The sequence below is a fragment of the Alosa sapidissima genome, chromosome 1, assembly GCF_018492685.1.
Source record: "Alosa sapidissima isolate fAloSap1 chromosome 1, fAloSap1.pri, whole genome shotgun sequence".
Taxonomy (NCBI): Eukaryota; Metazoa; Chordata; class Actinopteri; order Clupeiformes; family Clupeidae; genus Alosa; species Alosa sapidissima.
Window position 1 is genome coordinate 53,661,426 of NC_055957.1, and position 19,363 is coordinate 53,680,788.

At 46.6% G+C, this 19,363-nt stretch overlaps 1 non-coding gene and 1 pseudogene across 1 annotated transcript; both read left to right on the forward strand.

The window, feature by feature from the left end:
• Window positions 1-13,460: 13,460 nt before the first annotated feature.
• Window positions 13,461-13,631, forward strand: LOC121684003 (annotated as a pseudogene).
• Window positions 13,632-13,929: 298 nt separating this feature from the next.
• On the forward strand, window positions 13,930-14,043 carry LOC121681807. The gene has a single exon (XR_006022300.1). It is a non-coding gene; the product is annotated as a U5 spliceosomal RNA (small nuclear RNA).
• The last annotated feature ends 5,320 nt before the right edge of the window (window positions 14,044-19,363 follow it).

Below are 19,363 nucleotides of genomic sequence, written 5' to 3' on the forward strand. Positions count from 1 at the left end.
TTGCCAGGTGGACTGACCGCTACATGTGCTCTTTACATGGACGACGTGACCCTTTTATTAAATGACGTTTTAACGGCCCAAAGAGCACTCGACTTGACTGACTGGTACGGAAGGGCCTCGGGCGCCAAGCTCAACAGGAGCAAGTTCAAGGCCCAGCTCTTTGGGCCGTGGGGTGACGTAAGACCAGATCTGGCAGTAGATTTTAAACAGACGGACATGAAAATTGTAGGTATTAAATTTGACAACGAGGGTGGTGGACGGGTGAGGGGAAATGGATCTTTTGGGGGGCAAGGTCGCCTAGAGTGCACAGGCCAATTGGGTTGGAGCAGACTGGTGCTGGGTGTGAGGGAAAACCTGTCTTGTGCTAGAGGGTAATTGTGTTATATGGGGGAGAAGAAAGAAAAGATACAAAATAAAATGTTTAACTGGTGTAAGAAAACTAAGGTGATACCATGTGATAATGTGTAATGCCTGTGTAATAGATGTGTAATAACTGTAATAAGTGTGAAATAAAATATGTAATAAATGTGTAAATGTGTGACTGTGGGATTGGGGCTGCGAGGAATTTAGGGTTTTGGAATGGGGACTGGGGAAGGGGTTAGGGTTAGGACTTGGGAATGAGGAAGGTTAGGGTTAGGAATTGGGACTGAGTTAAGGTTAGGAGTTGGGACAGGGGGAGGGGTTAGGGAAGGACTGGGGAATGAGGGAGGTTAGGGTTAGAAAATGGGACTGGGTTAAGGTTAGGAATAGGGAATGGGGAGAGATTAGGGTTAGGAATTGGGACTGGGTTAAGGTTAGGAGGTGGGGCAGGGGTTGGGATAAGTACTGGGGAAGGGTTGGAGTTAGAGAATGGGGCTGGGGGAGGGGGTTGGGGTTAGGGATTGGGACCGAGTTAGGGTCAGGAGTTGGGACTGGGGGAGAGGGATAGTTAGGAAAAAGGGGCTAGGTCCAGATAAGTGCTAGAAATGCTGTTTTAAAGTGCTTTTGAAAAGTAAGTGCTCTACAAAAAAAGTGTGGGGAAACCAAAAACTTGCAAATAACAATGTGAAAAGCCAGTGTTGAAGTCAAAAATTCAGTGTAAAATAGAAACAAACACAAACATAAATAAAAGTCCAGACCTAGTACAGTGGGGTGGGGTGGGGGGGGGGGGAAGAAAGGTTAGACGGGGGCGGTTGGCGGTAGTAGATGGACTGGCGGGAGAATCTACAATGGGGGGGTGGGGGAGTTCATATATAAGAAATAAAAAAATAACTAAAAACTAACCCAAAGGAACCTAGAATGAAGACAGGAAGAAAGTATCTTTATTAATGGAGGGACAAGACAGAAAGGCCAAAGAAATTAACTTTCATTTAAGCCAAACGGAAAAAATGTTTTGAGTTTACAAATCCAGAGGCGTTCTGCTCTCCTTCTTTGTGCGGTGCTCCAGCCAGGGTTGCTCTCAAGGCCACAAATGCCAAGGTCAGTGGTGTTATGAACCTGAAAATGACCAACTAAAAGGGTTGTACGTGTGTTCCGGTAAATACTGTAGAGATGTTGTTTGAGTCTGGTGCAGATCGTGTTACCCGTTTCCCCAATATACAGTAGGTGGCATTTGTGACATGTAATGATGTAAACTGCATTAGTGGTGTCCAGTGTAAGGGGTGTGTTTGGGGCTGTGCAATGGGAATGGAAGTTGGTAATAAACCAAGTAAATGGGGTGGGGTCGTGGTCTGAATTTGAGTCCTTGAAGTGATCTATTAGTTTGAGTCGCCTGTGATGGTAGTGGACGTCCCTCCGAAGTTCCTCCCGGTTTACCGTGGTGGGTGTGGGGATGAAGAGACCTTTTTCTAAGAGTGAACGTTGAGCTAATGTGAGAGTGAAAGATTTAGAAAGTTTAAGGACCAAAGTATCAGTATGCAGTGGATCAGTGAGGGTAGAAGTGTGTGGGGGGGGTGGTGTCCTGGCTTAGGGTCTGGGGGGGCCTAAATTTAGCTGTTGGCACCAAAACTGCAGTATTGTTGTGCCTATGTGGGGGGGCCAGTGTAAGTTGTCTGAAACCTACAGACAACCTACACTGGTCTGCGGGGAGGGGCTGAAGGTGGGGGAGGTGTTTTGAAATATACTGATTGATTTCAGTTAGGTTCTGAATGTAATCAGGGTGAAGGGAGTGAGAAATTTAGAAGGGGTACGTAGATATTGGCGTTGGGGAAGATTTTGGTGGCTAACTTAAACATTGTGTTTAACGGTTTGTTGGTGGTGGCCTTGGCATTGTGCCTCATGTTGTTGGTGCCCACCGACAGGACAGCCAGTTCAACAGTCACCTGTGGGGGGGGGGGGGGAGGGGTCTTTTCCAATAGGCGGGTCATATGATTGACAGTAGCCCCAGGATAACTGTCAATTTGGATGTTTGGGTAGGAGTGAGGGGGGATGCGTGCTAGATTGGAATCCCCTATCAAAAGTACAGGTTTGGTGGCATGAATATGCCATTCCTGGATTCTGTTGTGCTCCCAACTGTAATACGTTCAGTGTGAGGTACAGATCCTGGACAGTCCAACCCAATGGGGGTAGTGATGAGCAAAGGAAAAAAGAAAGCTAATCAGCTTACAATTCCAGCTTCTGAGCCCTCTTTCTCAGCGGGACAGACATCGTCCAGGATCATCGGCCCCTCCCACAACCCACCACCATCACACACACACACACAACGCAGTTTTTTCAACGCAGCAACACCAAACACCGTCCATCACAACCTCAACCACCTAGACACCCTCCCCTTCTCCCACGGCCCCCCCTCCCCCTCTACCACCCCGGATGCAGGTCTAGTTGGTGTGAGTGTAGGGGATAAGGAAGGGGGGCCATGTGTAGTATGGTGTGTATTTGTAGTGGTAGTGTTAATAGTGGGTGGTGGGGTGGTAGATAAGGGGTCTGTGGTAGTGGGTAGAGTGGTGTGTGTAGGAGCTACAGTGGGCAGTGCTTCGACTTGGCCAGCTTCACTCGCGGTCCGCACGTGGGATCACGCGGTATCACGCGACTTTAATTTGTATTTTTCCAGTGAGACGCTGCAACAACCGGTAGATGGCTCAAGTGAGCAGGGTGTCTCGTAAAAAGAAATGGAGCCTGGAAAACCCTACACAGACCTCACTACAGACTTTAGCAGACTGGTTTAGAAATAATGTAATAGCCAGAAATATGCCTGCCCTAATAAAGAAATATTTGGTTAACTGCGAGTGAATCCCGTTTGCAGCCGTAGAGACGCAGGACAAATTAAACATTCTGGTTTTCTCCGAGTGCAACGATGATAGACAGAAATCATTTGGACAAAATATTTGTATTAACCTCCGTTGCTCAGCCAAATGCCTTCCTGTTACGTCCTGTTATCACGGAGTTACAGGCGATAAACGATTTTTGATGGTCACAAATTTACTTCATTAGGGACTGTTCGTTATTTATTTAAGGGGCTACCGGAGGAGTTTTGGGAGCATTAGTCCAAAAAGACGTGACCCTCCCTCGCCAGCAATACATTTTTCTATGACCCTCCAAAGTGATTATGAAAAAATCACTGTCAACATTTTTCCGGGTTTATCGCCTACTGTATTTTAACGTTTTCACATATTTAGCCTATGATAAACGGCTTATGGCCATCACGAAACCAAACTACAAAGGCGAACACTTTAACAGGGGGAATTAATTGGGCATGAATCATGCTGAACGCTATTTCGCTACCTTAGAATAATAAGGTTCTATCTGCGTTTTGAGTAGGTACAACCGGGACAATTGAAACGGGGACGAATGAAACATTCCGGTTTTCTCCGAGTGCAACGATGATAGACAGTTTGGACAAAACATGGAGCATATTAACCTCCGTTGCTCAGCCAAATGCCTTCCTGTTACGTCCTGGTATCACAGAGTTACAAGCGATAAACGATTTTTGATGGTCACAAGTTTACTTCATTAGCGGTTTATTTTTTGGCATTATTAAAGAGTGTTTTTCATTTAAAGGTTTGACTTTGTGCTTATTCAGTAGAGCATTTAGTGCTCTCCCCAATCCCAGACGTTCACATTGCATGTTTGTTTGTAATGGATGCAACCGCGAGACAGGCTATGCGTTTGACAATAAGTTGTTAACAGAACCAAGACATATAGCCCAGCAGCAATCTAGGGACTGGTCGTTATTTATTGAAGGGGCCACCGGAGGAATTTTGAGTGCTTCAGTTGGAAGTTGCATGACCCTCTCGTCTGCTAGAAATTGTTCAATGACCCTCCGACAGAATTGTTAAAAAAGACATGACCCTCCCCTGCCAATTGTCTTCCACCCGCGCCACAGCCACACACTTTGTGATAACGTTCTTAAATCAATCTTTCCCGTGAGCTTGCATGCTACCAGTCCTTCCTTTTCAAATGTGTTGCGCCTGTTTGCACAATTTCACAAATAATCATATGTGATTAATAGTATGACAAAAAAATCCCTGTGCACGGGGACCGAAACAATGCATGCCAACTTTTTCCGTGTTTATCACGTATTTTAACTTTCCCCGCTGTCTTGCCGTTTTAATGTTTTCCCATAGAATATCCCATATTTTAATACTCTCATAACAGCCCTGCCATCGGGCCTGTCTCTGTGTTGCCCTGTTGCTACCCCTTGCCCTTCCAACGAAACAGATGTCTTCAAATAATCGTTTTCCTTGCTTGAAGGCGAACTCAGAGTGATGTTAACCTATTTAAGTTTAACGGCGCGATTGTCGTGAGAGCACGATTCATTGGCGCTTGCATGTTCGGCCTTATGTCTACGTGCGCACCTGAGGCTACTCAGCTGCAAGATAAATAATTTCCCCTGTTTGTATGTTCACTGCAAGTTGGCCTACCATAACTTACCAACTCTGCACTGTAGACTGGCTATTTATATTTTTCTGTGAAATAAGCAAATGTATTTGTTCAACTTTATGAAGCAGAATTACGCATAGGGTACTTGGAACATGATACATTTGACAAAGGACAGATGAATGTTGCTAGTGACAAAATATTAACTTTCAGTGTTTTACGATGTCTTTGTCATGGGGAAGTGTTTTTCCCCATGCATTTATTCTAGGTTACTGTCAGTGACTGCCGTGAGAGAAGCGGGTTCTGTGTTTCGTTCATGTCAGTGACTGACGCGAGAGAAGCGGGGTCTGTGTTGTGTTGCGTTAATTTATTTTCATTGGGCATACCGTGCCGTCCACAGCTCTTCAGTTCTGACAAAGCCAAAATTACTCCTTTTGAAACAATGAGTGCAGGAAGCGCGTTTGTATGGTTATATTGCTTGACGGGGGGGGGGGGGGGTCCCCAAGCAGCTTTCAGCCATAAGGCTACTTTGAGAACATTTCAATTCACCCGACACTAATATTCAAAATGTTAAACTATTTCGGCATAGCTTATAAAGCAGTTTAATTAAATGGAATGCTAGTTGTAAACAAACGAGCTACTTGGTGAGGCTTGGCCTCACAGATGCGCTCGTGCCTTAGATGGCAGGAAAAATCTTCACGATAGGCCTATTAACTAACCACCCGATTCACGTTGGCTGGGGGGAAGGGGGGCCATCAGACAATTGTGCCCAGTTAATCCGGCCCTTCCCCCCAAAAAAAAAAAAAAAAAAAAAATCACACCTTCCCACCTCTGACAGCTTAAAAGAAGTCAAGAGGACTCACAGACCTATTCACAAACCTGCGGTTTTGAAATCCTATGCAGCTACAGGAGCTTCCAATCGCGAGGAAGCAATTTTGCATTGTAGGCATAACTAACATGCAATAACGCCGCCAACAACAACCAAAACTAGGCTAATCATTGTCAACATGTAAATTAAATGTAACATTATTGTGAATCAAATTAAAATGTTGTCTATTGCAAACGTAGGCATAGTAACAGAAAAATTTAATAATGTTACAAAGATACTACATCAATCCGTATGTTTCATTGGGCTACTAGGCTATTTGTTTTGCCTTGATTCATTTAGGCTAGGCCTTTTTATTCAGGGGCCGTATTCACAAAGAATTTTAAGGCTAAAAGTAGCTCCTAACTGGCGAATTTAGGAGCAACTCCTAAGAATAATGGGCGTGTCACTCCTAACTTTAGGACTCCTAATTTTTTCACAAAAAGCAATTCACGAAGCATTTTAGACCTAAATGTAGCACCTAAGTCTGGGACAGCTTAAGTCGAGAGGACTCCTAACTCACTAAGACCTATTCATAAACAGCTTTTTTGTGGCATTTTACGTTGCGATGTTTTGAAATAGCCTATGCGCAACAGGAGCTTCCAATCGCAAGGGAACAATTTTGCATTCATAAAAGGGATGCAATAACGCCACCAACAACAACCAAAACTACTCATTGTTAACATGTAAATGAAATGTAACGTTTCATTGTGAATCAAATTAAAATGTACTCCTCTTTGCAAACGTAGCCTAGGGATATGGTGACAGATTAATTTAATAATGTTGCAAAGGTAGGCTACTGCATCAATCCATAGGCCTATGTTTCATTAGGCTACTAAGCTATTTGTTTTGCCTTACTCTTTATTCATTTAGGCTAGGCCTTTTTATTCAGTTATTAATCATCTTCCGTCCTTCGCACTACTTGTGTAGCGCACGCATTCTCCGACCTGTCACCTGTCAGTCATCATCGGAAGAGAGGTGTTTGGAATTCCCGCGTTACAATCGTCAGCCAATCAAGGTGGTCACTTCAGTCAAGCTCGTGCATGAGTAATGACGTCATCCATAGCCACGAAGAGTCACTCCTAGTTTAGGAGTTGTCTGAAAGGCTTTGTGAATAACTTTTAAGAGAAAACTCCAATCTAAAATCTTTAAGTGCGATTTAGGAGTAGCCTAATCCTAGTAGTAAGATAAAAGCCTTTGTGAATAGCCTACGGCCCCAGTTATTCATCATCTTCCGTCCTTGTGTAGCGCACGCATTCTGAGACCTGTCACTCATCATCGTAAGGGAGGTGTTTGGAATCATGCCCGCGTTACAATCAGCCAATCAAGGTGGTCACGCTTGCCCATTTACCCAAATTAATGGTCGAATATTACTGATGATCATTGTTATTTAAGAACATGCAGTGTGCATAGGGTACCAAAACATCTTGCTCGTAAAAAAGCATCATAACGCACATTCTGGCGGGTCTGTTATTTACTGTACGCTGCGCAAACCACATGCCTTTATTTTGGGCAAGCCTGCATTCATTCATTCATCCTTTATTTATTCTCGGAGGGTCATTGAGGGAAGCCCTCATTTTCAATGAAGCCGAAATTACAGAAGCGAAGCAAAGCGCTCCACAAACAAGACAACATTCGAGGCCTTCTGTTGAAGAATTTTATATAAAGCCTGCGCTGACAGTAATCCTCCTGCCCCTGATAGGCCTACCACAGCTGTGGATAGTGTGGAATGTTCAAGTAATAACACAATCCAATGTGTGTCTCAATTGTCCCCCGATGACCACCTCGCACATTTCTCTAGATTTTGCAACGAACTTACATGACACAATGCCATAAAATATGCCAGTTTTAGGACACAGAATAATGTTTGTAATGATACCAGGTAGGCCAGGTATTGTCGAAGGTGCATGGTGAAGTGAAATTCTTACTTTGGAAAACAAACATTTGCCGATATCATCGCCGATCATCAGAATATTGCAACAGATTCTGTGTTCTGGACTGTAGGTAACTTGTTAAGCCAGTGGTTCTCAAACTTTTATTTCATTCCCCACTTTGATCAAGGGGCATGACTGATGATAGTGGAGATAACGTGTTATCCCGAGGCTTTTGCAAGTCAGCATCTTCGACGGTAGTCTATTAAAAATATAAGTTTTCGATGTCCCAAACGGAGAGCCATAATTTATTGTTTTTAACGATCTCTATGCTACTCACAAAAATGTAGGCATGGGGACATGATGAAGTAGGTTATCCAACTGTCGTGTGTTAAATTATTGTGATTACGAGCCAGTGGTTTTCAAACATTATGCGTGACTCGGACATCTAACTAAATGCAACAGGCTCATATCTTCCTCGCATTCGCAAAATGAGGACCAGTGTTTTGTCAAATTGCAAATAGCTATTCGTTTGAACTATTTTTTTACAAAAAGCACTTCATACTATCTTAATCTTGGAATATGGGGAGGGAAGTGGCGCGTCTGCTGTCAGCCAAATATGAATGTAATTCTGCGGCATAAAGCAGATGTAATTGTTTATTGTACAGAAAAATAAAAATGACATGTCAAGCAGTCAATTGACTACATTGCAGTCAAGAAGTAGGGCAAATTAATTTACGAAACCAAAACGTGGGTCATAGTTGTCTAAGCCTCTATTGCGTAGCCTGTTAAAAACGTCGCCAGATAGTATTAAATCGGCAACAACATTGTTTTCTGCAGAAGCCTACCCAAGGCTACAGATTAATTCTGAACAGTTATTTCTCTACTGGCTCAATTATCACACCACTGTTTTGATTTGCGTAGTTGCGTTAACCCCAACACTGACAATAATGTAGACAGCAAATTTCGATTTCGATTTTCGTGTAGTCAAGCCTTAAGCCATACCCAAGTAGCCTAAATCGAGGTAATGTTTAATTATGCATGATTTATTTTGTTATTGAATTCGTAGGCTGGGATTACTCTCGGCAACAATTATGTAAGGGACGGCAGGCAGAGCGATGTACAGTGGCAGAGCGACGCACAGTGGCTGAAAGTGGTACTAAAGCTTTACACAGCTTCACGCCGCGTAGGTTGGTGGTGACTAAAGTAGTGGGAGAAGTGTTGATGTTTGTAGTATTCTGTGTAGTGTTTTGTGTAGTATTATGGGGGGGTATCAGTAGATGTTTGGCGAGGTGGGTTATCCCAAGGGGGAGTGTCAGGTGTAGGATCATCAGAACTTAGGTCTGATGTTGTAAGTGTAAAAGTCAGTTTTTGTAGATCAATGTATGTAGAGGATTGAGGGATAGATGGTGAGAGTTGTGGTTCTGTTACTAGTGTAGTGGGATCTCCCAAGTCCTGGTTAGGAGGGGGAGAGTGGTTAGTGTTGGATCGGGGAAGGGAGGGGACTTCAGTGAGGTAATTTGGATCTAAAGGGTGGGTGCCTATAGGGGGGTCCCCTGTGGTTGAATTGGAGCTATGTGGGGCTGGGGGGCCTGGGAGTGGGGGGCTTCGTGTTCAGATAGGGTGGGCTTGCGGATTCAGGAGCTGTTGAACTGACTGTAAAGTGGCGGGGGCGAGTCTGGAGTGGTACCGCTTTCTAGCCCAGCCGCTAGCTATCTGAAGTGCTAGGGGGTTAAATGTGGGGTCAGGATGGGTTAAACCTGTGAGTTGTGTTGTGTAATGTTATTACGCATCCAATCAGTTGTGTTCTTATGAATGTGTGAGCGTGTTTCTGGGGTAGGCAGGGCTGGTTTGATGAATTGGGTTAACGTCAAGACCTGCCGTGTCATACCGGGTGGGTAAATGCCTGTATGGAGTGATTGCGATATAATGGTTTTGTGGTGAATGACTTGGATAAGTCTGAAATAATGTTTAGCTTGTTGTCTGGTGGTTGTGTGAGGGGTTGTGGTCTGTAGCGGGGGGGGGGGGGGGGGACATGTGTATGTGTTGGGGGGGGGGGGGGGGGATATAATAAAACAAGAAAGAAAAAAAGAGGACTTGAAAAGAAAAAAGAAAACTAAATCAAGGAGGGTGGGGTGGGGGTTCTGGGCTGGGTGGGGTGGGGGTTCTGGGCTGGGTAGGGTAGGGGGCAGCTGGCTACAAAGAAGCAATACGGCAGTTGCTAAACAGCATTTTAACCAAACACAAACAAATGAGCAGAAAAGCCTTACCTTACATGCTTGTGGGGATGTTAGACTTCTGACGGGGTTATACAGGTTTGTACAGGGGATGTTTGTCCAGGGAGATGTTGGTCCAGGAGAGTAAATCCAAATGGAAAAAGTCCATAAAAGTACAATCCCTATTCGGTGCTTGAGAGGACATAGAGCCTTGGCACAGAGTTAGTTTTGCTGGCAAGAGTTCTTTTTTTCTCAGTCAATGTTTCCCAGGTAGTTTTAGCATGTGTTTGTTCAGGAAAGGCCACATCAGTTTGTTTGTGAAATTTTAAAAGCCAAATTTTATTTAGAAATGCTTTTAAAACCAAAGTTAAAGAGAATTTAGTGTCCAATAAAGTTGTTAAAAGTAATTACCGTATTGCTTCTTAGTTGTGTACTCCTGACGTTTCGGAAGTGTATTCCTGCTTCAGAGGAGATACGCCATGTTGCTGGTGAGTAGGGTTTTTCAGTTAGAAAACCAGGGGTAGGAGACAGGAAGGGGTAGGGGTTGGAGCGTAAGAAGTGTATGTGATTGGGTCTGCAGTGTATCAGTCTTAATTAGTGACTATGATTGGAGAGTTTGAAAAATGCCAGGGGAAGTGTTTGTCTTGCAATGTATGTAGGGAAGTGTAGTCCTAGTAGGAATTGTGTGATTCTAAGGAACTAAAGTAGCTCATGGAAAGAGGTCCTATGTGGAGTAGAGGTTAAGAGGTCGGACTCCCAGATGGGAGGTTGGCGGTTCAAGACCTAGCCGACCAGTAGTGAAAAAGTTATAAAATGTTTTAAAATAAATAAATAAACAAACAAACAAATAAGATAAAAGTAAGAGGACCTAAGTGTAAAACACAGAAAGGGGATCGTTATGTGTATAGTAGGAAGGTGGGAAGGTTAGATAAAGGGAATACAATAAACTGGTTTTGAAAGTGCTCAGTGGTCTAGGGGTACAGCACTCGCCTTTGGATCCGAGGATCCTGGTTCGAGACCAGAGAGCACTACACCAAGGGCAACAAGGCTTTTTTTCTCCCTGGAACGAGGGTGGTGGACGGGGCAACTGGACTGACGCGTTAGGGAAAGTGAGGCAACGACTGGGGTTCTGGGGACTAAGACATCTGACTTTTGAAGGCAAAGTTTTCATTTTTAAAGCTGTGATTTTACCCTTGCTTTTATTGTTGTGTTCTGTTTTTAGTCCCCCAAGACACTTTCTTTTAGGTGTGGAGAGAGCGGTATTTTACTTCATGTGGGGGTCCAAGTGGGAGAGACTCAAGAGGGAGACGATGAAAAAAAGACATGAAAACGGAGGAAAGGGCCTCCCAGACCCCCACCTGTTTTTAGGAGCCCATTTTGCCGCCCTCCACATCAGATACGCGACGGCCCCATCCGGAGACAGCAAGACAGCGGCCCTAGCCCGGTTCTGGATGGGGTCGTACCTGAGAAAGTTGAAAATTTTAAAGACAGATCTTAAACATCCAGTTGCTTTTAACCTGCCCCCACTGTGAAAAGCGAAGGTCTCGCTTTCACGGGTCTCACCGTTAGTGAGCCTTAATTCCCTACACGCAGCTCCCACATAGCATATACACTGATAAACGCATACAGTTCCCGACGTGCATCACATACACCGACCCGCGGCGTTTCAAAGCCTACCGTGCTAGCGACCGCTACAAACATTACATTTAAAACAACCACAATGCATGTCAGTTCAGTCTACTACATTTATTTATCAACATACATAGCGAACAGTGAGGTACCCACTGATTCAGCTCCATTGTTCATTCCGTAGTAGCAATAAACTCACTTTTGAAACATACACAACACTCACGCATCTTGTTTGCCAACGTTCTGCTGGGTACGTCCGAATACTGGTCCCCTGGGGAAACACGAACCGCATTGGAGCCAGTTCCTTATTCACTGTCCCGGGACAGTGGAAAGTGGGTTGTTTGGCGCGGGGGTGGTGAGTTGGCGTGTGTTTAATTAGTTTATTATTTGTTCTGATTGTTGCATGTAAAGTCCCTGTCTGTATGTAAAGTATAGGTGTGGCCAGTTATGTACTTTGTATGGTAAAATTATGTGTTGTGTCATATGTTATGTATGTGTATGGAAAACGTCTATAGTTATTCCTTATGTATTACACCCTGTTGGACAGTGAGCTCTACCAATTCACTTTTGATTGGTAGGCCTATTTAAGGGAGAAAGAGAGTGGAATGGAGGAGAGGTAGTTTGGAATGGCAGAGTACTGCGTCAGCTTGCTGCGAGGCTGAATGTGTGAGTTTGTAATGCCTATGATGGCCAGTTTTCTTTTCTTTTCCAAAGTATTTTTGTTTGTTTGTTATTTCATATATTGCACCTGCGCACTGTAAATAAACCTGCACCTTTATCACTTAAAACTCGAGAGCTATTTGTTGTCTGCCAACCCTTCAACCACTGGAGTTTTCTGGACACGCCCATCCCTTAAATGTGAGTTGGGGGTTGCAAAGCGGCTCTCTCACAACCCCACAATATGTTTTTATCAAACAAGGGGCAGGATGTCACCATTTTAACAAATGCCAAAAATCTTGTCTCCCTTGTGCAGGACCGGGAAACAGTGAGCCCCGTACCCGGCCTCACACTCAGTGAGGCCAAGCAGGCTTGGAGGAACGCTGCCCACCCCGCCCTCCAGAACAAGCTGAAGGATCTGGCGTGGATGGCGCTCCATGAGGTCCTCCCGGTCAGAGCCGTGATGCACTCCCAGGGCATGGGGAGAATCAACACCTGCCCACGTCCAGGATGTGGCCAACCTGAGACCGTGCGGCACCTGCTCTGGGAGTGCGGCGTGGCGAGGGACCTGTGGGCCGATACCGGCCCCCTGCAATGCCCGAGCCTGCCAGCAGGGGAGGTCCCCCCAAGCTACCATCTAGTGGTCAGCGGGGTGGGCCAGGGCGCCACCACCATCCCAGCCGCCGACTTCGCCGCGCTCTGGCTCACCCTAAACTGCATAAAAGCCGCACTGTGGACCTCCCGCAACCTGCTGGTGGGGAAGCGCGTGACGGTGCCCCTGCTAGCGTTACGGCGGCTGGTGACATCTACGCGGCAGGAGGCGCCGCACGTCGCCATTCGGAGGAGGGGGCCGGGGTCACTAACAGAAGGTTCCCGCCCCCCACGGCTGCTGACTCCCGCCGAAGCACCCCCACCACTACCATCACGGGACGGAGCAGCGGGCGGAGGGGAGGACCTCCACTGGGCGCATCCGCGCTTGCCTCGCTCTTCTGGGGAGCGGGGTGGAGCCTCTTGTTAGTGGCTCACCCCGGTCTGGCACAACAGAGACTTTTTAATTGACTTTTTCTGCATTTTATCACATTTGGAACTCTTTTAAAAGCGTGGACTTTTAACATCCTTTTACATAAACATGGACTTTTAAACACACACATGGACTTTGCACACACAGACACAGTTTTAAAACAAAAATGGCTTTTATAGACACATGATTTTATTTGTATAAAAATGTGCTGTGGAAAAAATTAAAATGTGAATGTGTGAAACCTACTGAAAGTGTGAAATGTGAAGGCAATGGAAGCCATGTGATGAAAATATGTAAGAAATGATGTAACTGTGACGGAAAGTCAAAAATGCACTAAGAGTCCTTGATATGTGAAAATCAAACTAAACACAAATGTAATGTAAAAATAATATGTTTTGGTGACAATAAAAGTTTTCCAAAGGAAATTTGTTCTTATCAGTTTAATATCTGATACGTCCTCTACCCGAGGACCATATATTAATCTGATTTTTGGAACAGGGAGACGGAAGAGGGGCTTGCTCCGTCCGCTCCACGCATCGACCCGGTATTGCAGTGACTCCGGGAACGGTGCACATTCCTTTGACTGTGGAAGAAAAGAACCAACCCAGTGGAACTGACTGACTGACTGACTGATGAAATCCTCCTTGACAGAGCAGACACAGCAGGAGTCCTTGCCAGGTCTTTTGGCCAACCGCGCCACCTCCCTTTTCGGCACCTTTTGGGTTTTCTCGCCCTTTTTTACTCTTTTTTTTTTTTTAATTTAAAGGGGATGTTGATACTGCTATCTTGTTGCGACTGGGCAACGCCTTGGAGTCACCCTCATGTCCACGACCGGCGCCGTTCATGCACTCCGTCCAGTTTGCCCTGTGGCAGCCATCGCTCGGGTTTCTCTTCATCTCGTACAAATCTTTCGCCTTTTACTAAAGATTTCCGTGGAGGGGAACTGCCCCGAGTTTACGGTATTTTTGGAAGCTCTGCTTTGGTGGAGCTGCACCTGCCTGTCCAAAGTCAAGCGTTGTGGTGTTTTGTTTTGCGCCGGCCGGCCGGCCGCGGCGGCGGTCCGCTTTTGCTGGCCCCGCCTCCCCCCGTAACCATGTGAGCGCGGGGGGCGTCGCTAGATGGGCCGCCGGACCCTGTGCAGTTGTGGGGTATCGCTTCTTTGGCCTTTTGGCTAAGATCAAATGTAGCATCTCGCCCACGCGATTCGGAAAGGCGATGACATCAATGGACGACTCTGTGCCGGCCAGTGGGGTGCGGCTGCGATATTCTGTCAGGATTGTGCTGGGTTCCAGAGCGGAGGTTCGGGAGAGAGTTCACTTGGGATTTCTAATGGACAACATTTTGGAGAAGGTTTTTGGTTTTGGTGAGTCAACGTTATTTTGTGTCCAGGATTTTGCACGGGCGGGCTTTTTTGATGTGACTTTTTTTTTCGGCGGCTAGTTGCCACAAGTTTTTCACAGATTTTTTGAATGCTAAGGACAATCCTGCTTTGGCTGGCCTTATGGCGGTCCCTTTGTTTGATAATGACAATGTTTTAGTTACTGTTCATATGTACAACCCTTGGGTGGAGATTGCACTTTTTTGGGGGCGGTTTTGCTCTTCTGTCCGCGGGGGGACCAAGGTGCTTAACCCCTGGGGAGTGTGGCATGGGAAGCGCCGGTTTTTTGTTCGTTTTAAGAGGGATTTGGGGGGGAAGCCGGTTTATCCGCCGGGGAGTTTCCAAATTGGGCCCAACCGGGGCTTTTTGTTTTTTACGGACATGCCGCAGCAGTGCCATAGGTGTGGGGGCCTGGGGCACACTAAGGCTGATTGTCTGGGGCTGGTGTGCCGCGCATGCGGCGGTATCAGCCATGGACCGGCAGAATGTAGGGTGCCGAAGACTTGCAGCCTCTGCGGGGCCGGCGATCATCTGTATCGAGATTGTCCAGGGCGGAAGAGGTCGTTTGCCGAGGTGGCGAGAGCTGGCGCTGGCTCCGGGCTAGCTCCCGGGCCGCATGGCTTGGGGGCTAGCGCTAGCTCCCGGGCCGCATGGCCTGGGGCATTCGTCGGAGCACCATCCGGTGGTCGGAGGGGGTACTGCGGCTGTGGAGGAACTTCCGGATCGAGGGTCGGCGCGTGGTCTCCCCCTGGTGGTGTCGGAGGCCGGGGTTCCGGCTGACTCGGGAGATCCGGGTGTTCCAGGCGCCTACGTGCTGTGTCACCTGGAGGAGTCGGCGATGCTGTTGTCGACGCAGGACCTGCTCTCTCTGCCTGACTTGTCGTCCCCTGAGTCGGGGGATGACGGTCCCGAGGGTGCGGAGGGGATGGAGGAGGACAGAGGTGGTGCCAAGCGTGTGGCTTCCGAGGAGGAGTGGAGCGTTCAGCCGAAGCGGTCGAGGGGTAAGAAGAGCCGGGCGTCTCGTCCTCCCCCGGTGGAGGTGCTGGACACATCCGACGAGCAGGAGGAGCAGGCGATGCGGTCGGTGGAGGGAGTGTTGGGCCAGGACGTGGCTCAGAGTGTGGTGGAGTCGGTGGACGCTGTGGTCGTGGACAAGGCCCTCGTGTGGTCCCATTCGGATGTCGAGGACAATGGTGTGGGGGTGAGTGGTGCGGCGACAGCTGCCTTCGGCACTGGGACTGAGGGTGTGGGTGGGGGGAGGGTTGGGAAGGGGGGGGGGGGGGGAGTTGCCAGCTTCAAAGAGTGGGAATTGGGTGCCAAGGGACAGAACGGGTGGTGGTGAGGGATGAGTTTGGGTTTCACTTTTATTGTTTATTATGTCTGTGGGGTTTAAGTTTTGTTCTTTGAATGTACGGGGGATGATGGATGGTGGGAAGAGGGGGGTCAGTGTTTGCTTTTTTGGGGACTTTGGGGTTTCTTCAGGAATGTCACTTGAGGGATGAGGGGGATGTGCGGATTTTTCAGGGGGGGTGGAGGAGGGGGCCATCTGTGTGGGGGGTGGGGGGGGGGGGCTCAGGCAGATGGGGTGGGTTAGGGGAACATGATATTTGGTGGAGTGGGTGACTGTGAGTGCACTGGCCGATTGGATCCAACCACACCAACAAGGAGGGGAATAGGGTATGAAAAGGTCAACTGTCTATAAATAAAATAATATGAATATGAAAAATATTTAATTAAGAAATAGGTAAATTAGAAAAGGGAAAGAAAGAAGAAAAATAAATAAACAACTCATGAAGGGTTAGGATAAGGGGCTGGCTAGGGAGGGATAGGGGTTAGGTTAAGGGGTGGGGGTTGGAGGTTTAGGGATGGGGGTTAGGTTTAGGAATGGGGGTGGGGGTTGGGTTTAGGGATAGGGGATGGGGTTGGCCTAAGGGTTGGGGTTAGGTTAAGGGGCTGGGGTTGGAATGTAGCCAAGTGGCTGGGGGTTAGGTTAAGGGGTGGGGGTTGGAGGTTAGGTTTAGGGATGAGGGTTAGGTTTGGGATGAGGGTTAGGTTTAGGAATGGGGGTTAGGTTAAGGGGTGGGGGTTGGGCTAAGGGGTGGGGGTTGGGTTTAGGGATAGGGGTTGGGGTTTGGGCCAAGCAGCTGGGCGGGGTTAAAACTAGGGAATGGGGCTAAAAGAAAAAGAAAAAAGTAAGTGCAAGAATTGGGGCTGGGAGTAAGGGATAGACTAAAACCAGGAAAAGTGCTATAAGTGCTAGAAATCAAAAAGTGCTATAAGTGCTAAAAATCAAAAGTGTAAAATTCATGATAAACAACCTTTGAAAATAAACACGACACTGCAGAAATAAAAAGTAAAGACATCTAAATTGTGTAAGGTGAAAATGAATAATAAAAAGTAAAAGTCCTGGGTTAGTCTAGGGGAAATGGAAAAATGGGGTGAACTGGGGTGGAGAACTTAATAGACTAAAAAGAGGGGGGGGGGAAGTAATAACAAAGTAATAAGGGATTAATAACATTGTAATAAGAGTTTTTTTTATATATAAATAAATAAGACAGGACCTGGGAGAAAAGGGGAAGGAAAGATGCAGCTTTATTGAGAAACAGAAGGAAACAGAGGAGTGGATTAATTGAGACCAAGGGGGAAGAAAGTGTGAAGTTTATTTATCCAGCTCCGTTCTGCTCGTTGCCTCTGTGCTCGGGTCCAGCCGGGGTTGCTCTCGAGACCACAAATGCCAAGGTGTGCAGTGCTGTGTTGCTGGAAATGTGTAACTATATGGGTGGTGCGCGAGTTCCTAGAAATGGTGTATAGATGCTGTTTGAGTCTGGTTTTGATTGAGTGACCTGTTTCTCCTATATACTGTAAGTGACATTTATTGCATGTGATGATGTAGACAGCATTTGTGGTGTCTAGTGAGAGGGGTGTGTTAGGGGCAGAAAGGTGTGAGTGAAGGTTAGTGATGAAGTGTTGTGGTTTGAAGAAGGAGTCCTGTGGTGATGGCTTGAGTGGGGGCTTCCTAGAGAAACGTGATCTAATGAGGAGGTCTTGAAGGTTTTTGTTTTTACGGAAGGCTGAGATGAGTCTGTGATGTTGGAAGTGAGTGTGGGAGGACTGAAAGTGGGTGAAGTGTTGTTTGAGAGTGTGGTGCAAATGTGTGGTGGGTTGTGTAAAGGTAGTGACTAGTGGAATGAAAGGTGTGGCAGTGGGGTTGGGGTCAGGAGTGGGGTTGGGGGGGGCCATTATGGTGGGAGGAGAATTAGTGTCAGAGCGAGTGGGAGCAAGAAGGGTCAGGGTGTCTGTTTTAATTTTCCTTAGAAATCTTTTTGAGTATCCACGGGGGCGGAGGGCTCTAAAGAGAATTTCTATCGCTTCCTGGAGGTCTGTGGGAAAAGTGCAGATACGGTGGAAACGAATGATTTGTGATTTAATGATGCCTCGGAAAGTGTGTTTGGGGTGGTAACTGGATTTATGCAAAAGTGCGTGCGTATCAGTGGGTTTGAAGAAAATTTTAGTACTGAGGGAACTATGTGTTGGAGTGGATGGTGTAAGAAAAAGTGTGGTGTCCAGGAAGTTGACTGAGTGAGGGTCAATTGTGGATTTCAGTTTAATTGTAGTGTGGTGTGTGTTGAGTATGTTCATAAAGTCAGTGAATTGGTCTAGTGTGTGAGTCCAGGCGCCGATGATATCATCCAGGAAGCGATAGAAAAAAAGGGGTTTCAGGGGACATTTGGCTAAGGCTTCCTGCTCCCACTCGCTCATAAAGATGTTGGCATATGCGGGGGCGAATCTCTGGCCCATGGCAGTTCCATGGATTTGTAAAAACAGTTTGTCGTCGAATTCAAAGTCGTTATGGGTTAAGCAGATTTCTAAAAGTTGAAGTAAAGTTTTGTCTGGGCGTGTGGGATCTGGAAATTGAGTAAACTTGTGCTGTACTGCTTGAAGGCCTGAGATGGTGTCTATGTTTGTATAGAGACTGTCAACATCGATGGTGAACAGGTAAGTATGGTTGGGAACTGCCATGGGCCGGATTTTATGTATGAAATCATATGTGTCTTGTATGTATGTGGGGTGTTTAGTGGAGAGGGGATTAAGAAAATGATCTATGAAAAAAGAAATTTTATAAGTGGTGGAACTACAATCTGAAACTATGGGTCTACCAGGAGGGACTGCGAAGGGAATTGTCCATGAGTCAGGTGGCTTGTGGATTTTGGGGAGAAGATAAAAGGCGCGAGGTCTGGGTTGATCTGGTCCGATCAGGAAATCAAATTGTTTTTTGGTTATGGAATGATTGGTATATAGTGAGAGGACCAGATTGCGAACTTTTTCTTGTGCTTTGGGTTGAAGGGATTGAGTGATGGGTTTGTAATGGAGTGGGTTGGAAAGTTGCCTGTTGGCTTCTAGGAGGTATTGGTGAGTGTCTAGAATAACTATTTTGGAACCCTTGTCGGCTGGTTTAATGATGATGTTTGGGTTGTGGCAAAGTTGGAAAATTGCTCTTTTTTCTGCTGGGAGATGTTGGGGTGGCTGGAGTCAAAAGGGCGGGAGAGATAGGTGGACAGGGAATGGAGATCTTGCCTAATAAGGGTACGTAGTCTCCCATCCACCTGGGAAGAGTCAGGTTCCCAGGTGGAGGGGAGAGTGAAGGGGACGGGCTCACGGTGGGGTTTGTGTTTGAAATGATCATGTAATTTCAAGCGTCTATGATAACCATGGATGTCCCTTCGCAGTCCCTCCCGGTCCTGGCTGGTAGGTGTGGGAATAAAAGAAAGACCTTTTTCTAGAAGTGCAGTTTGTACAGGGGAGAGAATAAGGGACTTGGACAAGTTGAGGATGAGGGAGTCAGTGTGAGGTGAAGTGTGATTCAGGGTGTGTGAGGGTGTGTCCTGATTTAGGGTCTGTGAAACGTTAAATTTAGTTGTGAGCACCAGAAGT